The sequence below is a fragment of the Pieris napi genome, chromosome 5 (genome assembly GCF_905475465.1).
Source record: "Pieris napi chromosome 5, ilPieNapi1.2, whole genome shotgun sequence".
NCBI lineage: Eukaryota > Metazoa > Arthropoda > Insecta > Lepidoptera > Pieridae > Pieris > Pieris napi.
The window spans coordinates 5,216,823-5,228,096 of record NC_062238.1 but is presented as its reverse complement, the minus strand read 5'-3'; positions in this window follow the sequence as shown (position 1 = coordinate 5,228,096).

The following is an 11,274-nucleotide window of genomic DNA, read 5'->3' as shown; positions in this document are numbered from 1 at the left end:
TTGGCGGTACGATGTTCGCCAGGCCAGCTAGTATATTGTAATTATAAAATTACGTCACCTACACCTAATTATCTGTAGGTTATCAGTCTTCAGAAAAACAAAAGATCGCGAAACAGATACAGAAATTCGAAGACCAGACTCAAAATACTCTTGCGCCTTTGTTTTTTTATAATATTACGAGTGTATTGTAATACTCAAATAATAATATTCCTCTTTATTAATAAATTGTTTCATTGTGTCGAGAAAAATGTTCACTAATGTTGTTTCCAGTAATTCATAGTGTATGAGGCATCAAACCCCCCGAACTCACGTATGGCACTCAAAGCGCACCCTCGACATAAGTTATTAGCTCGAAGAGATTAAGGGACAAAATCGTTTGATGAGTGACTCAAAGCATTTTAATAACTAACAGGTACTCCTGTTACATTCTTCTTTTCTTTCTATAATGTTTCTAAGACAGCCAGTTTTTATTATAAGTACAACAGACAACAAATGTGAATGTGACATAGCTGAAATATTCCTTAACAAGAACAAATACAATCAAGACCAAATAAGGCTAAGTAAGGGATCGCAAACTTCATTCGATTGATCTAATTGGCTACATTTTTCGTAGGACACATGTTTCAGTCAGCGGTCACGTTTCGTTCAGTTTAATCATGAATGACGGCGTTTACAAGAACTTACGTATTCAGGAGAGCGACTGTTACTAACAAGACACGCGATCTGCCTACGAACTTAGCGTTTAGACGTCCTCGGACTGTGATTATTCGACACTGTGGAGGCTTTTACTCATGTGTTAATTACGTTTATGTTCTCCGGGCCATATTTGCTACTTTAAGTCACTTGACCACGTGAATCACGTGACTTAAAGTAGCAAATATTTTATTATTATAATATTGTTATTATAATAAATATATATATATATTATATATATTATTTATATAATAATATTTTGAAGAGCATGAACGTGTTAACCACTGATGAGGCTAAGATATATTATTACATACCATATGTTTTTACATAGTTAACGCAAATATTTCTTGTTGTATCTTGTCGACAACTATTCCTTGAATGTTAATATTAATATAAAATAACTTTATTTTGCAGTAAATATGAGCCCGCCGAGCTTGTAAAACAGACAATAAATTTCTAAAATTCCAAGTAGGTGGAGATGGCGTTCATAATAAATTCCTTTTACAAAATATTTGGGACGATTTAATTATCCATTGGCCCGCAGTCTGGTCCTTTGTAGTGAAAGGGTTTAAGGCGTTAATAAGCTTCTCTTGCGGGCAAACCGAGCGGAAACCTCAACTCATTTGTCCTTTACCACTTTATTAAAATTATTAAAACTATTTTTAATCAAGATCAAATATACCCCCTATAATATACATTGTTTATGATTGAATGAGCTAAGTACAATTCTATTTATAAGACCATTTTATTTCAAAGTTTTCCGAGTGATGACAACGTGTTTGCCTATTAATTTTGCCTAATTTTGCCTATACACATTTGAAACATAACCATTAATTTCATTTCATTTTAAATTGAATTATATTATTAACTAAATTACACGTGTCTACGTATGTATAGCGAGCACGCAAAGTATTATGCCATAATACTGCATATATAAGTATCACAAAGAACAGCGTGTATATGCTGGATTAACTCGGTTTGTGAGCCTTGAGTTCAGGTTCAATAGAACGGGATCCTGATGCGACCCCTAACCAATCATAGCTCTTTGTTCGTTTTTCACAATTCAATACAGTTCAGAGTTACCCTCAACCGAAGCTTGCATGGAGATTGAAATAGGTCGTTTGCACGGTCTTAGTGGTTTGTCATTTTGTCCTCACTTTTTTTTTATTATTAGATATCGTATATCGTTATGATATAAAGTACAATTATTCTTAAATTGATTTAGTTGTTATGCGATATTGCATACGTGCGTAATAATCTCTTAAGTGAGGAAATATAATTCTTGTATAAGGCATATTTTAGCAAGTAAACCAGAATTATTGTGGGCGATTAAAAGAACACAAAACCGTTTCTGCATGTTTCATAAAAATCTTATTATTATTTATATTAAATTTCATTCAATTCTATAGATACATATTTATTTAAATTAAAATCTTGAACTTTATTTTTATCTAACCTTAAAATATAATAACTAAAATATATTATTCGTTCCCCCTTTGAATAGCTAGGCTAATTCTTTGTCCGAGGTAGCTGCCAGCTCCTGTGATGTTGACTAACCTTTTTGCTATTTCCTTAAAATATTAATATATTATTTATTACTTAATATTATTTAATTACAAATTTCATACGAAATTGGGTTGGAAAGTGGCTGCGTCGATCCGCCCATTTACGATATAACAGAGATATTTAAGCTGTGCGGTTTCAATATCAACATTGCATGTGATTTGACGTGGTCTGTGGTGGTCTCAATTAAACTCTTGTTTATGGCACACTACATCAACGTTTAAGCTTTCGATTTTTGAAATTACTTTGAAACAAGCGAATATTCTATTACTAAAATATACTATTATTCTAACAGAAATAAATTATTTTTCATTAAACAGTGTAAAATTACGTAACTCTATGAGTGTTTTTATTTAACACGCTCCAATTAATTATTAATCCCCGTAGAGTCTACTTAGGCGTAGTTTAATTGTGACGAAGTAACTTATTAGCTTACGGCCTCAGGTGCGACTTAATTAAAGTTAATTGTTATAATTTACTTGCGAAGACGGATAGGCTATCTAGATCCAGGCCTTGTTATGTATAAACCAATAAAATTAGAATACCCCAATATCACCTATGTACACAAGTGTCGCAATCTATCATAGATGTAATGTAAAAAATATAGTTGCATTACTATATTAGTTCATCTTGATCATATGATAATCGATTGTCTGTAAAAATTTATTACAGTAATTAAAAACTATTAAGTCAAATATATTTTACCACCCTAGTTAACAATTTAGGGATTGAAACATTGCATATAAATTGTTTATATCAAATAATTGATATATACGAAATAATTTGAGTACAATTTGATAAAGGTTATTTTAATCCAATTTAGTATTCTGAGAAATGGTTTATAGTCTAATATACGTTTCGCAATTCACGTCAAAGTAATTAATTTACTGAAATATGCTTTTTGTTTTGTCATTTTGCGTTATTTTCATATCATAATTTTCAAGAAGAGGCATTGTAAAGCCATAAGACAGAAACGTATCGGTAACCAAGATCTTACCTTATGTAAAATAATGCTAGCATGAAATTAGTACTATATTTTTCTACTTTTTACACCTTGTACCTTGTGTTTCTTTGTACCTTGTTACAAAGACAAGTAAAACAAGGAATTTTTCTCTTTTCTCTGCCGCTTTTACAATAATATATCGCATATTACTATTGTGATTTTCGGATCATTGGATAAAGACAATCTTTGGAGCTAAGCCAAAATTCCGTCTGCGATCTTGAAGTATTGAACATGGGTATTAAATTGCTTTTATTGAAATGCATTTGACATAATTTATACTTTGTACCAGATTCCAACTTTCCACAATCGTAAACTTTGACAATGACATAATATAAATTTTACAGCGTTCGAGTTATAAAAAAGTCTTGTCTGACCAATTAAAACTACTCATAACCGACGAGCATGCATGGTGAATGTCATGAAAGAATATGAAGCGAAAGAGGTATTTCTGGATCGTAGAAAGTGGAAATCCGTGGTCGCTGTCTCTCCAAGCCGTGGTGATATAAATAAAATGAATATGAAAGAGTTAATTACGATACAATTCAAAGGTCACTTCCACGAAGGTTGTATCACCGATAGAGATTACCAGTCCCAATTAACATTCACAAATTAATTCAATTTGTAACTAAACCAGCTTCAAATTGTTTTGTTTTGAATAGTGTAAAATTATACATCAGTTGTGATTGACTATAAATACAAAATCCAAATGATAGTCGTTGTTAGATATTTTGTTTATAATGGTAATAACTAGAGGATATATGGCAACTTAGTAATGTGATTACAGCACATTATCTGACCACTCACGCAATAAAAGAGAGATATGATAAATATCGTGTTGTGAATTGCTATAGTAAACATGGTAACTATTATGCCTTATAAAATAGATATTTGTATTATAGTTATTATTAATTAAATAATTAAACTTACATATAGAACAGTGCGATATGTGTGTCCAGCTTCAAACCTCGTCTGTGCACTAATTGATTTTTCTTTCTAATTGTACAATTTCTTGTACTGTGAATAAAAGTATCGCCTCACTTATTGATGATAAGTCTTCATCTAAGGCACTATGACACTAATGGGATAATTATAAAGCCGTATGACGATATAATACGGTATTGAATAAATTAAAAATATTTCGTATCATTATACCTTATGAAAAAAATTACATGAAAGTATTACCAGTATTTGTTTGTACCTATACGTACATACTTAAGCAAAATTTGAAGGAAAGGTCAAACCTACGAATATCTGTTGATCAGTAAGTGGACACTGCAGTAGAATTATGGGAGTTTGAACAAGGCAGCTGCTGCATTTACAAAGCACGTAAATTGATGGATTCTTGTTGATGCATAATTTACGTACATGCCTACATCAATAAATTCAGTAAAAGCAATAGACTACTTGAATAACTACAAAAAGATGAAGATTGCTCATACATATTAGTGTATAAAAATAGCTTTTACGTTTCTATATAAATAAAAATGAATCGCAAAATATACTGCTAAGTGCAAAACTCGAAAACGGCTGGTCCAATTTGAGTACTTTTTTAATTTTATTCCTTGAACTCTGAGGAGGATTTTATTGAGAGAGAATTTGGGAAAATTGCACGTAAAACCTAAAAAGCAGTTTCATGAAAAAGCATATTAAGGCGAGACGAAGTTCCCGAAGGCAGCTAAAAGTAAATAAATATAAGTAACCATACTATTAACAAAGTTGTGATGGATCTTAGAAAACAAAATAAAATAGAAACAAAAATATTATATTGCTCAATAAAAGTGCGATTTCCGATACAAAAGTAATCTTGTGTAAGTGCCTTGAGATATCGTTACATTTCAGTAATTCTTTTATTCCTTTTTTCGTGTAAATCTCATTAGGAAATGAAAATGCGAAACAGTTTCACTTTGCTACGTATTTGGACTAAAATATAAAAAAATGCCTAAATAAAGTTCAATTACATTTAGATCAAGCGAAAGGTCACGGTCAAGTTAATAGCTAATTATAGCTTCATTAAGAATACCTTTTACTGGGCTTTCATCTACGCTGTTTACTATATAAATCGTTCTTATAAAAACGTTGAATACAGACCGCGGGGACTTTACTCCATCTACGCTTTTTCTCATGTACTCGAAAGACTATAAAGTCACATTATTAATAATAAATATATTCGATGGAAATAGAAATCGTAGAAAAATAATGAGCATTTCTCTACATGTAATCATTATTAGGAAAACCCGTTTGTAGTCGTTTTTGGCGTAGTACACAAAAGTAATTTGCGTGCAACAAAGGAAATTCTGATTCAACGGGTGGTTTAGACTAAACCCTTTTAACAGTAAGTACCTTAGTTATTGTTCCGTATAACGAATTTATACAATCCTTTTCAGGAGCTACGGTATAATTAAAAATACACAAAAATATTTTTCTTCCTTCAAAATTTGTTTTGAACTTAAATCGGGTTTGAAATTTATTTATATTTACTGAAATATGTTAAATATAAGGAAAATTCTTAGGTTATAAAAATAACATAAAATATCGAGATTTTAAAGCATGGAAGTAATTTTTATAATACGACACAAAACATTAACAGTAAGAAAAATGAATAAAGATTATGCTAAATTTTCTGAGTGTCTCTAAATAGGCCTGTAGACATATTCCAATATCTGTAAATTACAACACAGCCCTGCGATTCTGTAACTCACTTTTCGAACTCACACATCGGTTTTTGCATCGGCGGTCGCTCTGAAATCAGTCGTGAAGCGGTCATTTTATGATTTGGCATTCTGATAAACAATAAACTACAAGCTCCTACCTTTTCAGAATGCCAAATCATAAAATGACCGCTTCACGACTGATTTCAGAGCGACCGCCGATGCGAAAACCGCTGTGTGAGTTCGAAAAGTGAGTAACAGAATCGCAGGGCTGCTTGCAGAAGGTTTACTTAAAGTAACCTGTAAACAAAAGCTATACTTTACTAAATATTTTGAAGCCTGTTATGATTCAATCATATGGATAGATGCAGCAATCAGCATTTCAATTGACTACCGACGGTAGTGTAATGGAAATTTGACCCGGGAAAGTTTTTACGTTGTTTAAAATTCGTTTAACTTACGCTTGCACGGTTTTTGCTCCCTAACTGAACTAACGCAGGCGATTTTAATGAAATTCACCCGTCGACGGCTTTTATCAAACTGGGGGCATTAAAATTCCTCGAATCTGGGCTAAAGTTGAATAGATATGTAGATAAACTATTTGTGGATTTAATTTAATTCTGAATCTGAAAAAATCTTTTCGATTTGTTAAATTTTCTAATAAAAATTGTATCAAAAGAACGGGGGGCAAACGGGCAGGAGGCTCACCAGATGTTAAGTGATACCGCCGCCCATGGATTACTCTCAATGCAAGAGGGCTCGCGAGTGCGTTGCCGGCCTTTTAAGAATTGGTACGCTCTTTAGTGTTCAAGACTATAAAGTTTTTTTTCTAGTCTATAATTCTGCACGTAAATCATATAAGACTAGTACCCTTTATAAACTTACTACAATAAAACTAAGCCAAAACTAAACTTCGAATTGGCTTCCTTATTTCTGGAAACATTTTCTTGGTCACGCTTCAGTTACTGCGTACTACGTAAATTTTTCGTTCGTTTTCATTTTTTTGTACGTACGTACTGTCATTTTTTCGCTTTCAATACAAACATAAATTTAAACAATATGGTTTTAAATTTAAACAGTATGGTAATTTTCACAAGTTATCCTGCCTTATTAATACATCAAATAATTATATACCTGTCCTGCGATTCTGTAACTCACTTCACGAACTCACACAGCGGTTTTCGCATCGGCGGTCGCTCTCAAATCAGTCGTGAAGCAGTCATTTTATGATTTGGCATTCTGAAAAGGTGGGAGCTTGTACTTTATTGTTTATCAGAATGCCAAATCATAAAATGACTGCTTCACGACTGATTTGAGAGCGACCGCCGATGCGAAAACCGCTGTGTGAGTTCGTGAAGTAAGTTACAGAATCGCAGGGCTGTTCACAAACACGTAGAACGTTCGCGAATGACCCTAAGTCATGATCCGAAATTTGCCTACGGGGCTTCAAGCTATTTGATGTGTCTGGTTCTCGTAAAATCATAGATGTATATGCTCTCTAAAGTTTGCTTAGACTTAACCTTCGCATATGATTTGTAAATTAAATCATACTTTCGTACTTTTTCTGTCTAAAATAAAAATTGCTTTGACATAGTTATATAGAAGAAATTCTTTAATCATTATTTAATCAGATATTTAATTTTAAAAATACTAGCTTACAACTGATAAAATAACAAGTTGCAGACTGTCCTCAAAAGTAGTACAAGTAAAAAATATTAAAATATCAAAATGCTTATGTTTGTTTATGTGATACGCATTAACAAATAATTGTTTTGTTTTTATTAGCATAAAACATTGTAGAATTATAACCAAATAGCGTTCCTACATTTTAATTTGATTACTTTACATTAATTCAGTTTACTTTTCCATTATCTCGTTAATGCGCTCATTATTTGAGTATTCGGGCCGATGTAATGAATAAATATTAATATTATCTAGTTATTTCAGATGTTAACAAAAATTACACGAGTTGTGCTGAATACAAAGAAAAACTAGTGGCGTCTGGGCTTCTCATTTATGCATCTGTTTCGTGATCATCTGTTTTTTCTTATCTAACTATCTAACCTAGCCTAGGTTTGACACACGCCGGGGACTTTGTAGGTAACGGATACGAGTAAGACGGATTCCTCACGATTTTTTCCTACGAGCGACTGCTTAATGCGCACATAGACAGAAATTCCATTGACAAACAGGCGGGGTTCGAACACACGACTGCAGTACTAGGCCAACACTGTTTTCTGAATATAGGTAAATAAAAATGATATAAAGTATAATTTCAAAAACTCCAATTTGAAAATGAAGGCTTCCAGGAAAGGTCCACTGTTTTATGCGATCCTTCGTAGAAGAGGTCTATTTGTTTAATATAACCTCTCGGACGTTGCCATGCAGTATACTATAACTTTATTATATTGAACCACTATTCTTCGTAAGAATTATGTATAAACAATAGTGTTAAAATCACTCTAATCATTAAGCACTTCAGATAAACCAATAAATAAATATACAGCACTTTAACTAATATTATAATACATATGTGTCATATTATAATATTTCTTGTCTTAGCGAAGATATTTAAAAAAATGTGTGCGTGTACTAGGTGTACACACGTAAGAAGTGAAACTTCTTTATGACCTTATTTTTCGAAAAATGATCTACTATATGCAACTTAACGAAATTGGTAAAATAAAGTTTAACAAAAGGCTTTTATTATCATAGACATGAATACAAATACAATTATTTCATTTTACCTTATTAGTTATTACTACTAACTTTATTTTATTACAGAATTTCATTAATTGTAATAGAATTATTATTTATTACTATCATTGTTATCGTTATTATATATTTTTGTTATTAATGGCTTCGAATCTCTTCGGATCAACCGTGGTAGGGACAAGAAAAAGATGGCGCGTAACCGAAAAACGTGACTATTTGCTACAAAATTTCTCCCATACGTCGATAAAAAATTCATTCTAACGCCGATAAAGAAGTTTGACTTCAAAAAGCAACATGGCGCGTAACCGAAAAATGTGACGCGTAACGAAAAAATGTTACACTAAATTTTTTTCCAACCCCGATAAAGAAGTTTCACTTCAATAATTATCACAAGGTACGTGACAGTTAAGAAAGAAAAGTTATTTTCATTAAAGCTGACGTAAACATCATTAGAGCATAAAGCAAAGTGCTGTAACCCATTACCGTTTACATTACTCTAGATTATTTCTTCCGTAAATCTAACTTTTTAAAGCCATTGTTAACCCTTACTTCATCATGTTCATTTAAATGACTTGCAAATTTATTGAGCAAAAAGATTTATTAACTTTTTAATTTTAGTGAAATGGAAAATGGTTCTAATTTTAAATATTCTATTCTATTCATTTCTTTAACATTTTATTTCGCCTTCCAATTTAAATTATAATGGTGGTCCTTTAATTTATAAGCGACTATATAGACCGGAGCCCTACAACTATCAAAATTTGTAATTAAATATTAGCTGAAATATATACGATGACGGTAAGTCGCGTGTTATTTACGATGGTACATAGTTTCAGCAACGGTTATTCTTTTACATTTCTTTTTATCAAAATTTAATTGATATTGACATAGTATAAATTCCTCCGCCATGTTTTTAATAAAATATTTACACGATAAAATCAAAACCACGAAGATGACTTACCACTGCACGATTCATGCGGCTTTCATTAATATAATTTAGAGTAAGACACATTTAAATATATTGGTTAATATTTTGTGTAAGTTGGTTGGAATATAAGGTGTTGAAAAGTTGGATGTGGTGAAAAAGGCAACGACTGGGAACATGTCTCCGAAATAAAAACGATAATTATTAAATACATTATTAAGATTTAATTAGATACATTTCTTCACTTGTTTTAACGCATTGTAAGTAAATAAAATAAAACAATGTAACAATGGGCCATTTCACCTATCAATGCATCAATTTGGTCTGTTTTATAAAAATTTAAGGATCAAGAGACTAAAATCTTAATGACTTCCATAAAACTCTAAGTAGGTCTGGGGTTATCTGTTTTTTTTTCTTTTCTTGAGTCTTTAATTCTGTAGTTAAGATAAGCATCTTTTGTAATTAAGAAGCTTCAGATAGGGTTTTTTAGTCCTTGAGGTGAAATCTTCCACATTAAATAATCAGTAGTTTGAACAGAACAGAACATTGAGATTCCATATTTAATATTTGGTTACATTATAAATTATTTTTACATATTAAATATATTTACGTTATATTTACATGAGATTCTGTAATTATAGGTAGGTACCGAAAAAATATAGAAATAGAATACGCTTATTTGAAAGATAGATGTGTCTAGGCTTGTTCTCTTTATGTTAGCAAATAGATATGGCGTCTAAAGCGAGGGCGAGTCTGGTTATTGCCTCATAAATCCCTATCTAGCGCCGGGAGTAAGATAGTGTTTATTTTCTAAAGATTAAACCAACATGAAAATCACATATATTTTTGTGTTCAAGTTATTGATCTCTGATCGATTACCGTAGGACCGTCAAAGCCCTGTCTCGTCTAATTAATTGAATTACGTAACAAAACTAGATTTTGATATCATAAAGAAAATAAAATATTAGAATTATCCGTGAACATTTTCAATATTCAATTTTCAATTTCCAATATTCTTAAATTATAACTCGTGCGACATGAAGTATGTGCGCCGATATATTATTAAAATGTACGTGTAGCGAAGAGGCATGGCAGGAGATAAGTCACATTCTTGAGCATATGTATAAGAGTATCGATAGAATTCAACTTTTAATATGTAACATCCTGGACGTCTAAACGCTTTGTTGTAAAATCGAGAATAGACTATGTTTAGGCTAATTTTGTGTTTTTCATAAACTAAGAAGATTAATTTTTACATAATTATAAGGGAACAGAAATTTGTACATAATAATATTACATGGAAAAAAGAACTGGAACAAATATTTAATAGCTGCAGAAAAGGCCCTTTGAGCATATTAATTTAGTAATTAAAGCAATGTATATTTTTTTTTAATAATTCATTTTCTATTTACGCGGTTTAGAACAAATAACGCATTATATATATATCTAATACTAAAAATACAATATATATATATTTTTCTAACAAAACACTTAAAACTGTTTATTTTTATCCCGCACCTGTCTTTCGTTTGCCCAAGAGACTTACGCCCCGAGCGAGGAGCCCGTCAGAGGTCACTGGTCATGCTTGTTTTCAAAGGAATCTGTTTATCTTAGGATCAACATTCCTAAATATGATAAATGTGGTACTAAAAGGGATAGATTAAAATTCGTTTTGGGACGTAACAATAGGGACATTACTAGGATTCATGGATATTTTTAATCCTTAA